This window comes from Dama dama, chromosome 5 (assembly GCF_033118175.1).
Source record: "Dama dama isolate Ldn47 chromosome 5, ASM3311817v1, whole genome shotgun sequence".
Classification (NCBI taxonomy): domain Eukaryota; kingdom Metazoa; phylum Chordata; class Mammalia; order Artiodactyla; family Cervidae; genus Dama; species Dama dama.
In genome coordinates this window covers 52,824,546-52,845,623 of record NC_083685.1, presented here as the reverse complement: position 1 = coordinate 52,845,623, position 21,078 = coordinate 52,824,546, and the positions used below count along the sequence as shown (strand labels likewise).

Below are 21,078 nucleotides of genomic sequence, written 5' to 3'. Positions count from 1 at the left end.
AGCTCAAATGCTAGCTGGTCCCTCAAGCCTGCTCTGATTCTCCCAGTTCAATTATTGATTCCTTGCATCTCCACAATGCCCATTTGCAGACCACTCCTGTGACAATGGCTGCATTCTGCTTTGATTATGTTTAGTGTTTATAGTTCTAGCTCTTTCCCTAAATTCGAAATCCCTGAAAGACTTAGGCTGGGACTGCATCGCTTATAATCCATTGACCTCAGAGCCCAGAGTTAATAAATAAACCCTCACCCATTGCTGTTGATTTTGCCCACAGTCAGATGTTAGCAGAAGATCCATTCTAAAAACCTGGTTCTTCTGATCTATATCAAGATTTTAGGAACTCCAAGACATTTACCGAGCATGTATCCAGTCCATCAGTGGCTTCATCTTGCAGAAACTTCTCTGTGACTCCGTGGTGCAAAATTGCCCTTGTTGTCATGGCTCCCGACATTTCCGGGGCAGCCAGGTTGAGGGGTAGTCAGGATGGATGTGTTTCTGTTGAGTCTAATTTCTCCGTCTACAGTACACCCTATGAATATTTGAAGGGGAGCCTGGAAGCTGTTTCCTGTGAGGGCAGTTAAGTTGAAATGCAAGAAGTAAAGATTAAGGAATATTAACATAAAATCTGTATTGTGAATTCTTTTACATAAATATGTTACCATTGTAGGGAGAAGTGGTGTCAGGGAGCTTTTCAGATGTCTACATTTTAATACCCAAATGAAAAGTTTGTTATAAATTATGAAATGTGGAAATTCTTCATCCTTATAAAGGTCCTTGACTAAAGAATGTGCTGAAAGGAGATACTGTGTGTGTGTGTGTGTGTGTGGTTCATTTTTCCAAGTATAATTTTCTGATGCAAGAATGTGGGGCAGCAAAAGGCATCAGAGGTGAAGTGAGGAGTGACTGATTGCATCCACCTCTCATCTATCTATCTGAACTGTGTTATGAGAACTGTACAAGTCAGTCCATTATCATTGTACTGGGGGGTCTGGAAGCAGGAAGGGGGTTGCAGCCATCCCCCCTTACACTCTGCAGGCTCCTTCCTCTGCAGGTCAGGGAAGGATCCCAGTCATTAGCATGCTATCATGATCCATGCTGTGGGTTCATGGAGCTTTCACCTGAAGATTCCCTTTTACTGACTGGCTGGCCCTTCTCCCTCCACCTCCCCCCTCACCTTGGCTCCGGCCACCCAACGTCCTTTACCTGTTTCTCTTGCCCGAGTTGGCCGTCTGGTCTGGTTTAGAGTCACGTGTCTGAACACTTCCGGACAAGTCTTGGGCCACACACTGGTCGGCTTACTTTCCCAGAATAGGAAAATGCTAGTAGATGAAAGCATGGGCAGCTTCCTTGTTCTCCACTCTTCAGCAGGAAGGCTTTGCTTTCTGTAATCCCCATAACCATTAAATATTTGAAAATGAAGGTGTTTAAAAAGTCCTCATTGCTGAAAGAAGTTCCTACTGAGAGGTAGTAGTTAAGACTAACCTCAGCAGGTCTTTTTGAGTCTTAGTGTCTCTATCTGTGAAATGGAGGGTAATAAAAGCCACTTCATAGGGAATTTTTGAGGATTAAGCAAGTCAACGTAAATATAGCACTTAGAAGAATGTCTAATAAGAGTGTCTAATATGCTCTATATAAATATCAAGCTATGGTTGCTGTAAGAATGGTTTTGCCTGCTGCTCAAGAATTCAGTTTATGCTAGTTGGAATGAACTTGTCAAGAGGGATCAGCAACCTTCTTTACTGGAGGAGAAACTGAGGTGCTGAGAAAAAGTAGCCAGTTTATGGAAGCCAGATTAATTTTGTATCGCTTGACTTAAAATGCATATAAACTCAGCTTGAGCCTCTGCCCACCCTCTGTGTATTCTGAAGGAAACACAGACACACTAATGTGAACCTAAAATCAGAGGGAGCTGGGGGAGCGATGTGTCTGCTGGGATGTCTGTTGGGATAGAGGAGTTGAATTTAGATGAGAGCATAGCAAGGAAACAAATAGAGCAATGAACCCTGAATGCAGTTCAAGACCGGCCGTGAGGCAGGGAGGCTTCATTCCCCTTTACCCAGGGGTTTGAAAAAATCATCGCCAAACCTTGGCCAACTGGAATCCAGTCCTACACACACTGTGATTTTGCAATTTGCTTGCATTTGTGTTTTGCTAAAAGCTTTCACTTTTAGGTACCCTCCAGAACCTTTCAGACCTGGCAGAGAGAACCTGTCTCTCATCGCCTTCCGCATGCAGCCTCAGGACATCAGGTTTCATTTGAGAAACTGCTGGGGATAAAGAAGTGTGTGTGTGTGTGTGTGTGTGTGTGTGTGTGTTCCTCATTAAAAAAAAAACCTACTTGATATTTTTTCACATTATGTTTAAAGAGGCATGGACTCTGGACTGTGCAGGAGTACAGAGTAAGATTGTACTGTATTCTAATGCCAGCTCACGTCTCAATCCCTCTTCCTTCTAGTGTTTCCCAGATGCTACCAACAAGAAGGGCACAAATGCAGAGACAGATAGGTGACCTCAGGGAAAGAACTGGACATTGAACAGGGGTGACCCTTTCACTGAATGTCTCTTAAGTGTCTCCCTTCCATCTCCTTCTCTCCTTCTCCTCTTACTCAGCAGTGAAGAATCCCCAAATATCAGCGAAGCTTCCCTAATGGAGTTCTTTGCCATTGCTGCTATATTTTTGTCTATTTTTTTCCCCTGACAGAGAATCTAAGGATTTTGCTCTTAAATGAAACAGAATTGAATTATCCCAGTTGTTTAAAATGGCACCGATAGTCATTCGGTTACCAGCTAGATCTATGTCCAATCTATTTCCGTGTCCGTGTTCACTCCGCATATAGTCTTCCCATAGAACTTGTATTCTTCACGTCTGTTGTTCCGTGTCTTCATGAAGCATGGCTATTGTACTTGATGAGTGGCGAGTTGAGAAGTCTCTGTCATAATCATTCAGGAACACTGGATGTAGGGAATACTTTTTCTTTCATGATGAATATTTTTGTCACTGTGGAAGCCTGTTAGCCAGTCTTCTGATTGATGTAAAAATTTCTGTTAAAAAAAAAAAACAACATCTAGGCCTAATTTAGTGGTAATAAGTTTGCCCATCTGACTCTGTTACACAGTGATCATCGACCAGAAATCTCTAGTTAATGTGAAGCTTAGCTGGCAGTCATCAGACACTGGTAAGAAACATCCAAGATAGTAAAAGGCTTTCCTCTGGCTAACAGATTCATCCACAGGAGTGGTAAGCCCATCCCATTAATAATCCTGTCAAACTAGAGATGAGCCCGGTGCATTTAAATGCATTTTAGGAAAAGGAAAGGCACAGACAGATTCTGCTGTTTTACCTTTGATGAGCTGACTTCCACCATTTTTCTAACATGAAAAATCCTTGCATGTTCCTAGTTGCTAACATCTGGCAGATGGCAGGGGGTATACTGTACTGCGTTCTGCATGTGTTATAACCTGATGCGTTCCTCCTAAACAGGGTTCTCAGTAAAAAGAGAATTTTAAAAGTTCTAAACCTAGGAAGGCTTGGCAACCTGTATTTTTTAACTTAATAGGTGCCCAGGGTACACAACTCAAAAGACACAAAGTGAGCAGGATGGAGGCAAGCAGGAACACGCGAATGGAAGCAGTGTCTTTCCCCTGATTTGTTTGAAATCACTGTTTTTTCATGTCGGCTGCTCTGCCAAAATCATTTGCACTCAGGGTGGTGGGCGAGTGTGTGGTGGCTTTTTGTTTGCTTGGTTTTGGCTTTTGCTGATGGAAAAAGGCATGAGTGTAGTCCTGATGCAAATGTTTTTCTTCAAGTTAATTACATTACTTGGTTAGATATTTTTCACCAGTTCCTCCCTCCCCCCATCCTGTGAGCTGTAGCCTTCTCCGCTTTTGTTTTTTAATAAGAAGTTCATTGGCAATAAGCAGGTGAATGTGGGTAAAAATATGAAGCAGGTATATAAAGAATCTCAGATGGACTAAAAGCAGAAGGAAGGAATGATATATTAGAAAGAGTCGTGTACATTAAATGATTAAATGTGCAAAAAACACATCTATGTTACAACTTTTTGTTAACAAATGCAGTTTTCTCATTCTAGTGTCCTTTTTAATATAACATAGTTTTTTTAAACTCTTTATTGAATTCGATATAATATTGCTTCTGTTTTATGTTTTGAGTTTTTGACTGCAAGACATTGGGGTCTTAGTTCCCTGACCAGGGATTGAACCTGCACCCCCTGCATTGGAAAGCAAAGTCTTAACCACTGGACCACCAGGGAAGTCCCTAAAATAGTCTTTAAATTTGAAGAAAATAATTTTGGATATAGGGGAGGAAATAAAGACATGAAGTTGTTGTCAGTCTCAGAAGTAGTGGTGCCATGCTAAGTCGCGTCAGTTGTGTCCAACTCTGCAACCCTAAGGACTGCAGCCCACCAGGCTCCTCTGTCCTTGGGATTCTCCAGGAAAGAACACTGGAGAGGGTTGCCATTTCCTTCTCCAGGGAGTCTTCCCGACCCAAGGATCAAATCTGCATCTCTTATCTCTCCTTCATTGGCAGGCGGGTTCTTTGCCACTAGCGCCACCTGGGAAACCCATCAGAGGTAGTTAGTGGTGAGGTGAAGTCTCTAAGTCGTGTCCGACTCTTTGCAACCCCATGGACTGTAGCCTACCATGCTCCTCAGTCCATGGGATTTTCCAGGCAAGATCACTGGAGTGGGTTGCCATTTCCTTCTCCAGGGGATCTTCCCGACCCAGGGATCAAACCCGGGTCTCCCGCATTGTAGGCAGACACTTTACTGTCTGAGCTACCAGGGAAGCCCTAGTAGGGAACAATAAAAACCATGAGGATGGTGATTTCAGCCTTTTCTGCAGATGCATAGGCCGCAGAGTCTGACTGAGCTGCGTGCCTTAGAGTCCGTGAAAGGAAGAGCTTGGAATGAGCCAAAAACAGGAGAGTTCAACGCTCAAGGTCATATAGAAGAATTCTGAACTTTCAGCATGTTTATGTCATTAAAATCCAAATGACTTGCTTTATAAGATTTTGTGGTGATTATACAGATTGTGAGACTGTCATTAAAAAAAAAAAACTAGCAGGGAGTTACTTTTGGTGTATAAAGACACAAGGACTTACGGCCTTCTTCTGTAACACTGCAAAAACATTTTAAGAAACAAGCTATTTTGGAATGATAGAATACTTTTAGCCCTCCTAGATTTTTACAATTTATTTATTTATTTATTTATTTTTTTTTATTTTTACAATTTAATTATGGAAACAACAGTGTTTTGTGTCTTCAGGGTCACTTGTTATTGTGTACCAAAGCTGACTTATAGAGGTTTGTAATTATGCACATTTCTTTCTGGTATTTTTATTCAATAAAGTCAGGTTGGAACTTGAAATTGGCCATAGTGGTTGTATTTACACCATAAACATTGGCAAAAGCTACCTACCAGGGCTTTTTTTTTGTTTCCTGGAGAGCTGGTTATTAAATATTTACCAGCATATCACTGGATATAAAGCCTAATTGAGTTGCATTAGTCAAGATATGGAAGAAATCCAAAATAAGTAGAATCATAGAATCATAATTTGAAATTCAAAAAATGTCTTAAAGGGGTAACAAACCTAGTGGAATTGAACCAGAAATGTGGCGTTTGTGGCAGTTACCACAATACTTTCCACGAGTTGTAAGAAATATGTTTTTTTTGCTATTCAAAGTAGCTGATGGCCTGGTCTTAGCTTTTTAAAAAAAAAAAAAAATTATAGTTGCTTTACAATGTTACATTAGTTTCTGCATTCAGCAAAGTGAATGGGCTCTATGTGTACACATATCCCCTCCTTCCTGGGTTTCCTTCCTGTTTCCGCCACCACAGAACACTGAGTTGGATTCCCTGTGCTCTCTTTAGTTATCTGCTTTATATGTGTGTGTGTTCAGTCACTCAGTGGTGTCTGACTCTCTGTGACCCCATGGACTGTAGCCTGCCAGGCTCCTCTGGCCGTGGGATTTCCCAGGCAAGAATCCTGGAATGGGTTGCCATTCCAGTGGATCTTCAGGGGATGATCTTCCTCACCCAGGATTGAACCTGTGTCTCCTGCATTGGCAGGTGGGTTCTTTACAACTGCACCACCTGGGAAGCCCCGCATAGTAGTATATACATGTCAATCACAGTCTCCCAGTCCATCCCATCGTCATCCCTGCCTTGGTATCCATACATCTGTTGTCTGCATCTGTGTCTCTATTTCTACTTTGCAAATAGGTTCATCTCTGCCATTTTCTAGATTCTACATGTATTCATTAACATATGATATTTTATGTGTTTCTCTTTCTGATTTACTTTGCTCCGTATTGCAGTCTCTAGGTCTTGCCACATCTCCCCAAATGTGGGTTTTACCATTTGGGATAGAGTCACATGAACATATCTTCATCAAGTGACTATCAGCCACAAAGGAGGCAGGGAGACCTCCATTCTATAACAGGAGCTAAGATCTAGCTCTGTGCTAGATGGTGCCTCTTGGGAGGCTCTAATAGTTACATGACATTTTTTTCCTTAACCTCAAAATATTACTAGTTCTAATAGCTAATATTTTATAAATATAGAATTTGAAATATGAGGAGACATACAGTCAAAATAATAAAAATTAGATCACTGCACACACACACACTGACTACCACTCACCCATTTTCCCTGATGCCTCCCTATCATGGCTGAGGCACTTTGAAGGAGAATAGTTACGTCTATTATTGGGATTCTTTGAGCTAATGGACAATCTGACTCCTGGTATAATGCCATTCTACTAATGTATTTCAGATTTTTTACACAAGGGATTATTGGCCAAGGAAATAGAAAATGTATATCTGTTTTGTTGGCAGCTGCTTCTTGCAGACTTCTTGTTGTCCATCATGTAGTCAAGATATTGTGGTTCTGCTTTTGGCCAAGTGCAATCACTCTCCCAATCACTAGTCCTTATACCCTTGCTACTCAGAGTATGATCTGTAGATCAGCAATTTTGGCACCAACCAGTAGCTTGCTACAAATACAGAATCTTGGGGACCATTCTAGACCTACTGAGTCAGAATGTGATTCACAAGATCCCCAGGCGATTTGTGTGAACATTAAAGTTTAGGAAACACTGCTTCCCCTGTTCGCTATCTGAAGAGCTCTTTGAACACTTTTTGAAAGTCATGGTGGATTTAAGACACACAGAGAAACAAACTAGAATTTTGGCTAAATGGTGGAAGGATCAATTTTATTCATGGCATTGTCTTTCCATTCACCTGATTCTAGTCTCCCATCACAAACTTACTCGCAGAGGTAAAAAAAAAAAAAAAAAAAAAAGAGCACGGCTGTACCCCAGCACAGAGAGAGAATAACCCAGAATTTCTAGAGGGAACCATATTTTTTAGACTGTTTGACTATTTCTAAAGCTTGATTTTACCTGCTAACCTGGTAAGATGGCAGTCTTACATTAAGTAGCACTTCTCTTTCTCATTCCTTCTTTGTCCCTCTTTCTTGATTTTTAAAATTAAAGTCTTTAATTTGGAACAGTTTCAGGTTTACAGAAAGGTTACAAAGATGGCGCAGAGTTCCCAGTTACCTCATGCCCATCCATCTCTCTGGATCTTTGACCAGAGTTGTATTTCTGCTTCTCCTTGATTGGCAGAGTTTCCTGGCTGAGGAAGCAAAGTTATAGCACCTAACACAAATAGTATTTGATTAAGGCTAATTACAGTGCTGTCACATAAAAAGGGGAGAAAAGAAAGCTGGCTTTTTCAACCAGCAATGAAATAACCTGCTGTCTATCTACTGACTTAATAGCTTTAATTGCCAGAACATAATCAAGATCTGGTGAATTTGTTTGAACATATCAGCAGGCACCAAATATTTCAATGAGATCAAGTTGTATAACTAGTTGTGCTCTAACTCAAGCAGAAATTGCTCTGACAAAGTAAGCTTTGTAGCCTGAAAGGCAACAGCTGTTGGGAGAGGCCCTATGTTCTGATGATCTGTTATTAACACTCTCTGGATTAAGAAAGTTGTAGGTTTCACAGGGCTGCCTGAGATGAGCAATAACTCTCCACCACGTCTGACTTCTTAGTTTGCAGGATGAATTCGATCAGGAGTGTATTTACACTTCATTAGGGCTTCCCTGGTGGCTCAGTCTGTAAAGAATCTTCCTGCAATGCAGGAGAGCCAGGTTCCATCCCTGGGTTGGGAAGATCTCCTGGAGAAGGCAATGACTACCTGCTGCAGTATTCTTGCCTAGGAAACCGCATGGACAGAGGAGCTACAGTCCGTGAGGTCGCAAAGAGTCAGACATGACTGAGGGACTAACACTTTCACTTTGGAGACTCATTCTATTTCCCATTTATTGAGAACTTTTTTCTAACAAGACATAGCAAAAGGGGGCAACTCTTTTAACAGACTTGGTTACTACACTTCAGACCATCAATAAGAGTCATACATGAAAGTAACCATTCTTCTACATTTTATTGACTTCTACTTTCTGGTTCTTAGGAATGTAGAACCAGAAATTAAGACTCCTGTAAGATAGTCTACTTCCAGGAAGCCAGAGCAGGAAGTGAATCTAACACATGATTTTGAAAAAGGGAGTCCCAGGCTGGGTCCATCTGGAGAACTTGCAGAGTCAATCACATCTGATGGGTTCCTCCCTACCCTGGTCAGATACTTAGTACCTGCTTCAGGATAATCCAGTGGAGGATTGTCTGTTAGTGGCTAAATATGTGCACCCTTGAGCTTTCTGAAAATAAGATGTTCAAGTGAAAAAAAATCTTTTTGTATAATAGTAAGAATAATTCCTCTCCTATTTAGTAATTGAATTCCTCGGAGGAATTCAAACTCTTTACCAAAAGGCAGCCAGCCAAAAATGGTCTCAGAAAAAGGTAAAGGTGGGTAGTGTTTTCTTTTTTTTTTTCATCTATTTTATTTATTTAGCTGTGCTGGGTCTTCACTGCAGCATGCAGGATCTTTGATCTTCATTGCCACGTGTGGGATCTTTAATTGTGGCATGCGGGATCTAGCTCTCCAACCAGGGATGGAACCCAGACCCCGCCCCCCCCCCCCCCCCCCGACCGCTGCCTCAAGACACATGGATGCGAGCGCGCATTCATACACACACACACATACACACACATACACACACACACACACTAGAAGTGCAGTCTTAGCCACTGGACCACCAGGGAAGTCCCTAGATAGTATTTTCTTAACTTCTAGAAACAGAGATGAAATTGCAGAGGCAACAAGCAAGCCCAGTCAGTTTCCCAGAGACATTCTTTTTCAGGAGGGTGGTTGTTAGGGGATGGGTCAGTGGAGAGGTGACGGTCTCTGTCTGTCAGCCTGCAACCTCAGTTCTGGGCTGGGGTTAGTGACAACTGCCCTCTAAGAAGGTTCCATGCCTACAACAGACCTGTCTGCTGGCTGACTCCTGGGGAGCTAGTAGACTGAGCCACAGGACTTGAATAAAAGGATTTGGGCTGGGGAGGAATCTCCCCCATTTCTTCTCCTCTTCCTTCTTTTTCAGCTAGGATCTTCTGATCTGTTTGCCTCCGGCATTTCCTCACAGGCCCTGCAAGGCTGTGGCTCCTGTGTGAAGCTGCTAAGGGCCTAAGAAGGCTTCTCGTGGTTCATGTTCCCATGTGCAAAGAGCCTAGCGTGTTGGGAGGGAGGGCCGTAGGAAGGGGCAGAAGTCTGAGGGTTTGGCTTTTCAAGTTCCTACTGTTACTTTTTTTTTTTTTTTTCCATTTTCCTTTGCCTCATCTACTAACTCTTTGAGGCCAAAGAGGCCCAAAGTGAAGTCTGTCCTAATTTTAAACTTGCCTCTGTGACTGCCCTGTAATTTTCATTCCACAGCCTAAATTGGAACATGTCTCCATAGGTTGGGCTCAGAGCATCTCTTTCAGTGAAGGTTTAACAAATTACCCTTGATACAGCAGAGGAATTTCAGCATCAAAAGCCAGGATTCAGTCTTTGTCAGAAGACAACCTTCGGAAGAGCTTTATCCAGTTCTAGGAGATCATGGGGGAAGAGGGGTTAATACACCCATTGGCTACCGCCGGTCATCTCTTAAAATAGACGAATTTCAGCAGATGCCCACAGAACAACATGATTGTATTCCTTCTTTGGCAGGAGGAAATTTGAGAAAATTTTTACAGAGATTATCTGACCCAGATTCTTTGCACATGTACTTCCAAGGTTTGAGCTGTGACTTTGCCCATGAAGATCATGTAGCTCTCAATTTCTGTGGAACTCAATTCCTTATCTTCCTTCCCCTATGTGGGCCTCTTGGAGTGACCTCGGACCACTGTGAGCTCTCCTTTCCTCTGAATTTCCAGAACAAGCATAACTTGTTGCTTGTTCTCTGCAGTTGTCTCCAAATAAATCATGCTCTCTTTCCATTTTGTATGTGTCCATTACCTGCCAGGGGCTTCCCAGGTGGCACTAGTGGTAAAGAACTCACCTGCCAATGCAGGAGACATAAGAGACATGGGTTCAATCTCTGGGTCGGGAAGATCCCCTGGAGTAGGAAACGGCAACCCACTCCAGTATTCTTGCTTGGGAAATCCCATGGACAAAGGAGCCTGGTGGGCTATAGTCCATGGGGCCCGCAAAGAGTCAGTCACAACTGAGCACATACCTGCCAGGAGTAGGTTGAGATTTATAACACAATCTTAGTGAATGATGCTTCAATTCAGTAATTATTATCCACTGCAATGATATAAGAGTCAGGAATTTTCTTAGCATTTTAGTCATGGATACTAATGGCCTTAAGAAGTTCTTCCATTACAAAAATGGAGTATTTATACTTCCTCTACATGAATCTGCCCTACAAATAGAAGACAGATTTCTGTTTACCAAGGAGCATGGAAGAAGTCAGCAGTCATTATCCTCGTTTTTCTCCAATAACAGCCAATGTTTTTCCACATTAGTCCAATACAAGTAACTTGTTCATTTCCTTCAGGACCCAGATTGCCTCAGAAACTTCAATACCTGCCAGTGGCTGAGGCCCAAGAGACTCAGACACTGAAAACTACTGCTGGCCACTTAGTTTTCTGATTCCATGAGCACACCTGAGCTCTGATCTTGAGGGTTGCCTTCCTTTCTGCCATGGAATGGTACCCAATATGAAGGAGATGTCTTTTCTTTAATGTTTTTTTTTTTAAAAAAATCATAATTTAATTGGAGGATGACTGTTCTGCAATGTTGTGTTGGTTTCTGCCACACATCAACATGAATCAGCCATAGGTACACATATTTCCCCTCCCTCTTGAAACTCCCTCCCAAGGAGATATCTTGAGTCCTATTTTGCTATAGAGGCCTCAGAATAAGGATTTCAGCCTGAAGGCAGCCCCACAAACTGAACCACCATGGATGCAACCTTGAGAAAGCTATGAAGGGCCCATGCTCTGGGCATCAATCTATGGGCTACCTGGTTTCTACAGGTAGATGTCAAAAACTGGAGGCTTTGAGATTTCACCTTATTCACAAGTTAGCCAATTGACTGCCTTTCTTCATACGGGTGATTTTGTTAAAATTCTCTCGTTCTGCTGAAAAAGACCACCAGTGAAATACATGTGCAGTCGCGGTACTCAGACGGTAATAGTCTGGTGCCCCAAAGGCCAGGCTCTTCCTTTCAGTCCTCACAGAGGCTTGTTAGCTCCATCCTGGGGGAGAACATGGTCTAAGAAATGTGAATTCCAGCTCCCGTGCAGGATAGCCATCTTACAAAAGTGTGCTGCTGGTCCCAAGAGAAATCCATAGAGGACGATGGATATGCTGGCGTGAATCCAACACTACTGCAAGAAAAACAATGCAAGCACAGCGCTACGAAGTAATTAGTATCATTGTCATCTGTGTGAAGGACAACAGAGTGTTACTGTTATCGTGCTCCTGATACTGGAGGTTTTCCAGGGCCCCAAAGGCATAGGTACTTTAATCACATTGGAAAAATGGAGGAGTGGCCCAATCGGCTACAGAACTAGCACAGTGCAAGACCTGAGTATGATGACAGACACTGATTCACCTCTAGTTTCGCCAGCACATGACTCTCTTGACATGGCCCAAACTCTGTGAGATCCGCTTCTTCTACGCCTTCTGTGTGTCCTGCTTACATGCCACTTCCTCCATGAAGCATTCACCAATCCTCCCCCTGCCTGAAGAAGTCTGCTCTTCTTTTGAGTCAGATTGATGCTCTCTGGCAGTGTAATTCTCAACCTTAACATGTTACTTTTATGGGTACACTTAATTTTTTTAATATTTGTTTATTCGGGTGGGTCAGGTCTCAGTTGCAATGCGTGGACTTCTCTACTTGTGGTGCGCAGGCTCTAGAGTGGCATGCGGGATGCTCTTTCCTTGACCAGGGATCGAACCCACGTGCCCTGCATTGGAAGGCGGACTGCCAACCACTGGACCACCAGGGGAGTCCCTCTGTGTATATTTTATGTCTCGTCTTTCATGCTAGATGGTAAAGTCCCTGAGAGTAGAAACGCTGCCAGGTGCATGTACATATTCTCCACGTTGTCTTCAGTACAGAAATCACACCCAGTAAACCTATAGTGAAAGAATAAAGGGATGAACAATGACAGAATACAGACGTAGGTAAAGCATCTCTAGAATCACGCTGCTAGTGACATATCTAAGCTTTGTTGACAGAAAAGGGTCCACACACACATCTCCCAACAGGTGGAGTCATCAGAAATACACACGAGGGGAAAGACACAAATGAAGACAGATGAAAGGTTGTAACATCATGTGACTCCTTCCACTGTGTCCAGTTCTTCTCACAGAAGCTTTTCTCTTCACTTTATTTTTGTGGTCAGGGTTGGGTATTGTTTGTGGAATTTGCTCAGGAAAACTTAGTAATTTTCCAATGTAGTTAATATTCAGATATGAAAAAAATCTCTTACAGTTTAAATGGTGAATAGATGCTAATTTATACATATATACTTATGCTCAGAATGCCTAATTAATGATCTTCCATGTCAGTCATGGGTATGTTAATGAGCTTCTTTTGCTCCTGTGTCGTAATTACACTGCGCCTCTCTCGCTTGAGGTTGGAAGAACATTTTCTCTGTGGGTTAGCAAATGATGCAAAACAACAACAACAAAACAGCTAACAATTACTCAGTGATTCGTCAGTTTAGGGGATGTGGAAGTATATGATCATAACAATTTAGTATGAGACGACGTAAAGACAGCCAAAAAAAGATACTGGCTATTTTCATGGTAACTCTCCATTTGCTGAATTAAGAAAAGGTTTGCTTGATCTGCAGGACTGTCTTTCTTTGGTCCGGTCAACTGACCGTCTTTCTTACTCTGAGGACAAAAAGCCTCTGTGATAAAGGGAACTCTATCAATAGGTGTTATCCTATATTTAGATCTGTTCTATTTCTTGGGACCCAGAAGTGCCAGCTTCTACCTCCCTTCCATAGTCTTTCTTTTGTCTGTCTTATTATTGTATTTGGTTTCTTCCCTAAACTCTGGCATATTTTTCAGCCATAAACCGTCCTACTTTAATCCAACAGAATCAGGTTGGTGCCTAACTTTTCACTTTTTGGCTCTGTGACTTCAGGTGAGTTAATTGACCTCTCTGAGCCTTTGTTTCTTTACTTGGAAATGAGGTAAGAATACCAATTGTTAGAAAAGAGAAGACAATGTGTGGCAGAAACCAGCACAAGGAAAATTGAAAGTGTTAGTTGCTCAGTCATGTCCAGATCTTCGGGACCCTATGGATTGTAGCCCTCCAGGCTCTTCTGTCCATGGGATTCTCCACGCAAGAATACTGGAGTGTGTTGCCATGCCCTTCTCCAGGGGATCTTCCCCACTCAGGGATGGAACCTAGGTCTCTGCTAATGTAAGCAGAGTCTTTACTACCAGGAAAGCCCAAGCAACATAATACTGTAAAGCAATTATCCTTCAATTAAAAATAAATATGTATTTTTAAAAGTTAAGGACGCCTAACTTTGAACCCTTTCTGCAATATATAAAAAAATAAAGAAATATGACAATGAAGTGAGTTAAAGTGTCTGGAGTCCATTGCAAGGCATGTAGGAAGCAACAGGATTGCCCGTTTTCCTTCCTTTTTGCCGTCCCACCGTGGTCAATGCAGTGGTTAAGACTACAGCATCTGGAGGTAGACTGTCGGGGTTTAACTCCCCAGTTCTGCTGTATCCCTGTTCTGTGACCTCAGACAAGTGACTTAGCCTTGCTGTGCCTGAGTTTCTGGGTATCTCAAATGTCAGCGCTTGGCATTTAGTGAGTGCTCACAAAAGGCAGCTGTTACTATCTGACAGTCCGAGCAGCTGGGTGAAAACAGCCCTCTGCGACTCCCTCTTTGGATCGGTGTCATCCACAGTCAGGGTCAGGAAGCCCTTCTCCTGTGTTAAAAGCATGGTGCCTCCGCCCTTTGTCAGGGACGGCTGGGCGCACAGACGCGGGCCCTACATCTAGATCTTCTCTGTGCGGAGGCCATCTCCTCCGTTTCCCCTCTCCTCTGGGGAGAAATCTGTCTTCTTTGTGAGAGGAACACAGGAGCAGATTTGTGCTACCCCGCCTGAGTGTGCAGGCGTGCTCTGTCTCTCTGTGCAGGGGTGGAGTGTGGAATGCCCAAGCTCTGTGTTCCGCCCCTGTGTCCTCCCCCGCTCCTCCCCTCTGACAGGCTGAGCGAGGAATCAAGGGCTTTGTGCCAAGCCTTTCACTTGGGGCCTCTATTTTTCCTTTCTTTTTATGCCAGAGGCAACTAGTTGAGTTTGCTTGCTGGAAGTGAGGCTTCTGAAACCATTCAGCTAGCCCTGACATTTTTAAGATAACGAATTATTCTCCAAGTGGTATCAGAATCTGACTTTTCATGATCTAGATCTATCGGTGGAGTGTATTGCTTGGCTCTTTAAGGATGACGAAGCTGCAAATTCAAATAGCTGACCCCTCAAATAAGCAGTCTGATTTAGCCTCTTAAGTTGTCCAGACAGACCCACAGCAGCAAGGCTGGCACTTTACATCTCGGCTTGCGATGTACAGATTTCAGAACACTTTCAGAAAAACTCATCTGATCCTCAAAAATCCCTGACTGGTAAACAGGCCGGAATATGTTATCCCCATTTTACAGTTCAAAAACAAAACAAAGCAAACAAACAAAAAGCCGGAAGCTCCAAAACATTAGGTGACTTGTCTCCTAATGACATCAATGTGAAGTCTAGTGTCCTGATTAGAACCCAGAGATTTTAAGCCAGTAGCTTTGATGAATCAGAAAGGGCAAGATTACCTTGCAGTATCCAGTTGTAACTGCCCCCTCTCACCCCTTGGCCCCACTGGCCTAACACAACAAATATTGCTCCTGCCACACTTCCAACTCGAGGTTTGTGGGAGTGGGTGTGCGTGTGGAGGCTCTGCTCCCCCTGGTCACTCAGGGATCCAGGCTGACAGAGGCTCCACCGGCTTCCGACACTGCCATCTCCATATGTGACCTCAAGGTTTGCTGCAGTCGGGGAAGAAAAGGTGCAGAATTCATAGCAGCTTTCCTCTGCTTGTAGCTCATTGGTCGGATTAGCTGCATGGTCTCAAATTAACTACATGGGAGCCTGGGAAATCCTCCCATACACTCAGAAAGCAGCAGAGCCCCAGAAATCTCCACTTCAGGCTTTTAGGTGGTTCATTTAAAGACACTGTGCAGTGCAGGGGCCCCATTTTGAGTTAATGATGCTTTCTAATAAATGCATCTTCCCTGGTGTCTCAAATGGTAAAGAATATGCCTGCAATGCAGGAGACCCCAGTTTGATCCCTGGGTCAGGAAGATCTCCTGGAGAAGGAAATGGCAACCCACTCCAGTATTCTTGTCTGGAGAATTAACAGAATTCTCCAGAAGAGCCTGGAAAGCTAAATACTGTAACCTGGGCATTTCATTTCTTTGAGAAGGATGGGAAGAGATAAAGCAAATTTAAACAGCATCTGATGCATGAGGCACTTGCTAAAAAGAAAAATGAAATAATTTGTAGTCACAACAGGTTATGCTAACGTTTCTCTTTGTTTTAAATTTTAGCTTTATTGAGGTACAATTGACAAATAAAATTATAAGGTATTTAAAGTGTACATCATGGTGATATGATATATATATATATATATATACACACACACACACACATTGTGAAGGGCTTCTCTGGTAGCTCAGCTGGTAAAGAATCTGCCTGCAATGTGGGAAACCCCAGTTTGATCCCTGGATTGGGAAGATCCCCGGGAGGAGGGCATGGCAACCCACTCCAGTATTCTTGCCTGGAGAATCCCCGTGGACAGAGGAACCTGGTGGGCTAGTCCATGGGGTCGCAAAGAGTCAGACACGACTGAGCTAAGCACAGCACATACATAGTGAAAGGATTCCACCCATCTAATTAACATCCATCCCTTTACATTTTCATCTCTCTTTTTGGTGAATATGCTTTCCCTTTTGGGACCTGATATTTTAAAAATTAGAATGTTCTCCAGAAAGTAAGCAGAAAACTTGTGATCTAAATGTATTGATCTCCCTCCACTGCCCTCTATTTCATAGAGAAACTTTCAGATTAAAAGAATTCTTCAAATTATTCCTTAGAAAATATCAAGATTTACTTCTAAGATATTTTAGAAAACTCGCGATGTCATTCAAACAAGTTTTCTTAACTACTCGGATTATTTCCCAGGAAATAAGCCTCTACGTGGTTTGCCCTCTTTGTTTGATTATGGATATAGAGGGAAATGCTCTCTGTGTTTGGATAATGGATATAGAAGAAAATTGCAATCAGGGACAAGAAGCAGTTTGACTTTTGAGTTACATAGAGGGCTTGGCTGTAGTTGGCATTTTGGTGTGAAAGATTTTAGAATATTCAGAGAGAAGGATGGGACCTGTGAGCTGAACAGAAAATAAAGTGGTGCAGAGCCAGCTGGACTGCAGAAGATAGTTCTCATGCAAAGTGAATCTCTTGCATCCATCCCTGTTCCATATGGTAATCTGCCACAGAACCAGTTGCTGCCTGAATACCCTTGTGTTAAATTGCCCTCACCTCTAGCTACTGGTCTCACCTGTGGAGCTTCCCTGTGGCTCCTGCCCTGCTCTCTGCATTCTGGAAGCAGCCGTACTTGTCATGGGTGGACGGTCAGCTCAGTGTGAGCTCCCTGCTAAACACCCATCAGCGCAGCAGAAATTCTTAGAAAAGCTTTCCACGGAAACATAGAACTTGTTTTTTACCCACACCCTCCCCTCTTAAAATGAAGTGGATTTGTTTTTTGATAAAGTGAATTTTAAAACATAAAATAGCAATCCAGAGCACAGATGCTAACAGTAATTAATTATCATCATCATTGGGGTTTGTATGTAAATCTCATGATGTAAGGAGTTTGGCTGTTTTCATGGGCATCACCTTCATCTCAGCAGACATTTGTTTCATAGATCATAAATTTTATCCTCTGTATTCCAGGGAGATAAAATGTGAAAGTGAAGCAACTTATACAAGATCGCAGGTAGGACATCTGGACAGATGAGGGTGGGGTCTCCCAGGTGTGGCCAGGCACGGGAGTCCATGACATGTGTTAACAACATGGATCCCAGGTTGCTCCTTAGAACTACTGACAGAATTTTCAGGAAAGAGGCCCAGGAATCCTTCTTTTTACCAAGCACTACGAATGACTTGTGTGATGCACAGTTAGCAGTAACCCGATCCAGCAGAACGGACAACTCTTCTCTCATTTCAGCCTCCTGTCACCACTGCAAGGAAAGGAAAGTCTCTGAGAGGATGAGAAAGTTAACCCCCAGAATTCAGGCACACTGTGGGAATAGCAGCTACTTCTGCCCATCCCTGGAGTTTTCAAGAAAAGTACAGTTTTATGTATTTTTAAATGTCAACACTTTGTACCACTGATTTTCAAAAAAGGCCCTAGGGACGAACAGCCGTGTCTGTAAGCGTTCTCTGGGTGGTTGGAAAATAGAATTCTTTCAGAATTTGTGTTCTTTAAATGTAACTTTTGACTAGGTAATAAATGCACAAAGTACAGAATTCAAAAGGTTAAAAACAGTATATGGTAGATGATAAATCTCTTTTCCACACCCCCTTTTCCCATTTCCCAGTTCCTTTTCCTAAAAGCAACCATCATTACCATTTTCTTATGTTTCCTTCTAGTGACAACCCAAGCATATAGAAGTGTGTGTGAGCGAATACTTATTTTTTAACCCAAATGGTATCCATGTTTAACATCTATGTCATTGTGTCTAATTAAATTGATACTTTTCTTCTGGTATCACATTGATGTTGTGGCATTGCTTTTGTGATAGAGAACACTAAATCCCCAGTGGCTTACCAATAACAAAAAGTTCATTTCTCTCTTGTGCAATAGTCCAGTGTGGGAATTCAGTGGACAAGCAGCCAGGTCCTTCCATCTTGAAGTTTGTCCATGGGATTTAGAACCTGCTGCTTCCAGCTGGTGGGGAAAAGAGAGAGCCTAGAAGAGCCTAGAAGATGGAGAATCTTGCAGAAGATTTTTATGGGTTATCCCTAGAAATGGTGACATCATTTCTGCCCACAATCTTTTGGCAAGAACTAAGTAAAATATCCCCATCTAGCTGCAAGGAGAGCTGGGAAATGTAGTTCTTTACAGGCAACCAATCATCAGTATCTGATTCAGACAGGTGAAGGGGTGCACACACCTTTGGTGGACAGCTGGCCATTCTTTCTGGCTATGCTTTTCAGCCCCAGATGTACATGGTTTTCTTGTAATTACAGTGAGTGGGGTTTTTGACCCTTGGCCTGTGGGAGTTCAGTAGGGAGGCTGGTAAGAGATTTTTATACTGCAGATGTGACCTGTGAGAGCTTGGGAACCGCTGCTTTAGCCAGGAGGCCAAAGGTCAAGTTCAACTTTTGCCCCTGCTAGTAGGCTAGCCCGGGTCCCAGAAATGCCCCATGGCATCTGTCTGTGAACATGGAAATCCACTGCCTACCCGAACACTCTATTGGACCTCCTCAAACTAAATGGTTTTTGTCTTATCTCACCCAGATAGAGCCAAGAACAGAGCGATTCCGGAATTCCCAATGTAGCTATAAAACATTCTAGCAATATTCTGATTTTCCTTTCCAAGCTTTAATTTAGCGGCCCCTCCCCACCCCCTCCTCTCACGCTAGACTTGTTACACAGCAATTCTCCGACACCCTTTTTGCTTACAAAACTTTCTTTGCCACTAGAGGGGGAAAAAAATGAACAAAAACACACCAGCAATATGAAGAACTTTTGTAAGTTAGGTGCTAGAGAGGGAGAAGTCCTGAAGCCGCTGGGAACCTCACCGCCTGACCCCCGTCCCCCGTCCTGTCCATGGGATGAGATGGCGCCCTCCTGCAGGGCTCTGCCTGCGTCAGCCCCCAGAATAGAAACCTTGGGATGAAGCCGTGATGGAAGAAAAAAGCAGAATGAGGTGAGCGCCTTCTCTCCCCACCGCGCATCCGGCATCTATGAGCCGGGGGCCTCCGGGGCGGACCTCGGCCACCCTCGGGAGGAGCGACGCCTCACGTCCCGCCGAGCCCTTCCGCCTGGGGTTTCTCTTCCTTGCTGGTCTGTGCGGACTCTGTGGTCGCTGTTCTCCGTGTCAGCACATTTGAAATTGCTGACTGTAAACACTGAAGGCAGCGTGCCTGCTCCCGAAGAAGCCACAAGGAAAACAGCTCTGGGCAACTCCGGATGTTCTCGGTGGGACCAGCTCCCAGCTCCGGCCCTTTACCGAGTCCAGGGCTCAGTGGTTTGGGTGGGATGGGGGGGAAAGACAGAAGCCAGGGGAGGAAGGACATCGGCCTTTGGAGGTCTCTTCTTAAGGAAGTAGATATTGGTTTTCTTCGGGTCCTTTCTTTGGGAGCTGCCATAGGAGAGGAATTCCGACGGCTGGAATGGGAGGGTTGCCAGGTAGCAACACGGAGATAACAACCCACCCCACGTGCAGATGATGGAAATTGGGAGCCATGAGTATCACGAGGGCGTTCGCCGTGATCTGGGGAGGAAATGGTGACAGAACACCACTGTAAACCAAGCAGCCCCCTCAGGTGTCTGGGGCCGGCCCGGAGGGACACCCAGCGCGGCGATGGTGGGCGGTGTCCTTCCCACGGGGCCGGGCTTGGCTGGCCTCTGAGCCCGGAAGGCAGCGGGTCTCTGGGGCCCTGCGGGGCCTTCCACAGACCAGGGTGTGTGTCCCTGTAGCCTGTCAGACCACAACCTTTCTGAGAGGCTTGTGGATTAGACTCTTCCGTGGTCAGACCAGGAAGAGTGTGTTACCCGCTCCAGAGAGTGTGTGAGTCTGTGCTTGTGCTTAAAACCGCCAGCTCCATACGTCTATTCTTAGAACGAGAATGGGGAACCAGGAAGGAGGCTTTACCCAGCACAACTCATGACTCTATGTTGAGAGCCTTCTATGTGAAAGTGATGGAGGCTGGGTTCTGGGATGGACGAGTCAATGCTGCAGAGAAAAAGAACCAGGAGAACATATATATAAGCTATGTATGTTGTTTGTTTTGGTGGCTAAGTCATCTCTAACTCCTTTGCTGCCCCCATGCACTGTAGCAGGCCAGGTTCCTCTGTCCATGGGATTTCCAGGTGCAAACACTGGAGTGGGCTATTTCCTCCTCCAGGGGATCTTCCCCACCCAGGGATTGAACTGGGCATCTCCTGTGTCTCCTTCATTGGCGGGTGGATTCTCTACCACTGAGCCACCTGGGAAGTCCATGATGTATATGAGCATATATAATACAGGTATCTATATATCCAACAGGATATATATGCCAGTAGATGTGAGTGTGTATATATGTGTGTGTGTATATATATGTTAATAGGATATAAATATTTCTCTTGTATATGAGACAGACATATATATATACATATTATACATATCATATATATCTCTTATACATCCTATATATCTACAATGTGTGTGTGTGTGTGTACTCATATATGGGGATGTGTATTTTATATACACATATATGTAAAATATGCATCCCTATATATGTATATGCAGACACATATTGTTGACATATAGGATATATATGGAGATATATAGGATATATGTGATATATATAATAT

At 43.5% G+C, this 21,078-nt stretch overlaps 1 protein-coding gene and 1 long non-coding RNA gene across 5 annotated transcripts in view; one reads left to right on the top strand and one right to left on the bottom strand.

Moving 5' to 3' along the window:
• The window catches only part of MAML3 (mastermind like transcriptional coactivator 3), a 450,006-nt gene that overhangs the window by 182,108 nt on the left and 246,820 nt on the right, over positions 1 to 21,078 (top strand). Inside the window, exon 1 of one of the 3 annotated variants that reach the window (XM_061142385.1) lies at positions 19,302 to 19,429. The exons of the other annotated variants lie outside the window; for them this stretch is intronic. The gene's annotated coding sequence lies outside the window, so the exon portion shown is untranslated. Of the gene's footprint in view, positions 1 to 19,301; positions 19,430 to 21,078 lie in introns of those variants that run through there. 3 annotated transcript variants of the gene reach the window in all.
• Positions 16,045 to 19,713, bottom strand: LOC133056724 (uncharacterized). 2 transcript variants are annotated; one of them, XR_009692888.1, is made up of 4 exons: positions 19,390 to 19,713; positions 18,671 to 18,770; positions 18,325 to 18,444; positions 16,045 to 17,734 (listed from the first exon to the last, which is right to left on the bottom strand). It is a non-coding gene; the product is annotated as an uncharacterized LOC133056724 (long non-coding RNA). The 2 variants fall into 2 exon arrangements; XR_009692887.1 differs by lacking the exon at positions 19,390 to 19,713 and adding an exon at positions 19,231 to 19,319 and having other exon boundaries at positions 16,052 to 17,734.